Source organism: Neopelma chrysocephalum, unplaced genomic scaffold, assembly GCF_003984885.1.
Source record: "Neopelma chrysocephalum unplaced genomic scaffold, ASM398488v2 Primary Assembly neopelma1_180267, whole genome shotgun sequence".
Taxonomy (NCBI): Eukaryota; Metazoa; Chordata; class Aves; order Passeriformes; family Pipridae; genus Neopelma; species Neopelma chrysocephalum.
In genome coordinates, this window is record NW_020937616.1 from 1 (window position 1) to 2,232 (window position 2,232).

At 43.5% G+C, this 2,232-nt stretch overlaps 1 long non-coding RNA gene across 1 annotated transcript; it reads right to left on the reverse strand.

The window, feature by feature from the left end:
* Positions 1-291: 291 nt before the first annotated feature.
* LOC113962461 lies at positions 292-2,035 on the reverse strand. The gene is made up of 3 exons (XR_003532558.1): positions 2,003-2,035; positions 615-765; positions 292-328 (listed from the first exon to the last, which is right to left on the reverse strand). It is a non-coding gene; the product is annotated as an uncharacterized LOC113962461 (long non-coding RNA).
* Positions 2,036-2,232: the final 197 nt, after the last annotated feature.

Consider the following 2,232-nt stretch of genomic DNA (forward strand, 5'->3'; position numbering starts at 1 on the left):
GTTTCACGCACACCATTCAATTTCCACAAATGTCTTTAAATTTACACTAATACTTATTTTGCAAACAAAAGCAATAAATAAGCTTGTCTGTTGAGAAACACCAGCTGAGGACTTACTGGTGTTGTGATCTGCTGGGATGGAGGAGTAGTGAGCCTGAAAGCCTCTGAAGGAGTATCCAGAGTCACTATGAAAGCAAACGGTCATCATGTTCGAAGAGGACACATATGTGGGGAAGGAACCAGAGCAAAGTCTCCCAAGAAGTGGGGAAGAGTGTCGAGGCCCGTCATAGACTTCAATGTAGTCGTGCTGGCATGAGCTGCTTTGCATCCTGGTGAATAAACACGAGCACCTTGTTAAATCCATTCCAGAAACTCTGATTTCACTGCCTAACATGGGATAAAATCCTTCAGGAGAGGTTTCATTTGGTTTGTATGTAGCTGTAGCAGAAAATTGTGAGCAAAAAATACCACAGCAATCTAGATTTTGATCTGGTCTTCCAACTGCCAGATGTTATTGAAAGTATCTTTAAAATTGGTAAGGTTACCTGTTTTAGATAAGTTTTCAAACCTCTCAAGTAAGTTCTGGCTTTGCTATTTGTGCAGTGTTTTACTTACGCAATATCTCTGAATGTGAGTGTAACACGGAAATTGCTCTCGACTTGGATTTGCCACTCGCAGTCAGCGTTGTTGGGATAACTTCCAGGGTAGTGGGGACTCTGCAGCACCCCAGAGGAATCTGAGATTGAGCCACCACAAAAATCAGGTGCTGCAGAAAGAAATGGAAGAGGATTTACTTACAGTAACATCTGCAAAAGTGCTTTTGAGCTGCACATCTCATCTGTAGCTGTGGAAAAGCAGGTCCCCTGCTGACTGTGGGTGATATTCTGTGTGAGCCAAATCAAAACCAATATTTGTTTTTTGCTTTAGCTTTACTTTCGTGTTGGATTTGGAATTCCCTGTCACATCTGCGGTGTCATACTACCCTCTTCAGGATGGGCTGGAAACATCTTGATGCTTTCTGCTCTGGTCTGTTCTCCTTTTTACAGTCAAGGTCTGATTCTGGGAGGTGTCATGGCAGTCTAAATGGAAGTACCTTCCTCAACAAACACCCTCTCCTCAGTTATTCTGCTGCTTCTCTTTATTCCCCTAAGGACTTTAGAGGGTAAATAAGTTGCAAGTCTTCTAGGAAACTCCATAATTTTATGGTCTTAGACTGAAATAAGCACTCCAGGCTGCTGGGGAAAGTCTTAAATATAACTCATTTCTCCTATAAACATAGCTGCAAAAAGCTTTTGTGTTCCTGCCAGCATGAATTACATAATTCTTGTTAAACACACAGATAATCCTAAAAGCTCTTCTGTAGGGAGGTGAACTTAAGCTTTGAACTTAAATGCTACAAGATGAGACATGTAGAGGTGACAATCCATTTCATAGTCCTGCACAGAGACACCCATCAGTACAATACATGCCTCCCTGCCTCAGGATATTGGGATTCACAGGCTATTCCAAGCTTGGGAGCATCAGCTGTACCCAGACAGTGACTCTTCCTCTGATCAAACTGGACAGGCTCTAGCAAAATTCACTTTCATATTATTTTCAACTGTGAATGGTCAAGCTCTAAGTCTAAAATCTGCTTTCTAAGGCAAAAAAAAGACCATAACAGCTCTAGCAAGCAGAATTGCCTTAGATTGCACATTGCCATACTTGAACACTATTCTCCCAATGCTGATGAATGCAGTTAGAAATTGGAGATTTAGACAGTATTTCCTAGGCCTTGACCCAGCTGAATTGCCCAGCAAGGAAATGGCTGGACACAGCCAATCAGCAAGGTTGCAAAATAAGCATCATTGAAAGGGAAGGGGACATCACAGCCTGTCTAGGAATCATCACACAAGTTTAAAGTGATACTGTCACAGAAGTAAAAGGAAAATAAAAAAGAAAATGTGCTAAAGGGAGACAGCCCACAAATTAGAAAGGTGAGAAGAGACACAGAAGAGCAATACCTGATGGAGGTGGTGTGGTGGCCGCAGGAGCTGTGGGTGGGAAGGAAGAAGAGACGCAAGTGAAATGTGTTGCTCATGAAAAGGTTCTGGGGCACACAGGGTGTCAGGATGGGGATCACAGGGAGGAGGGAATGGGGACACTGGGGGAGGCTATAAGCTCCACAGGAGACTCAGCTGCCTTCACTGCCCACCCACCTGCACAGATGACACTGGCATCCTCCACGTGCCCA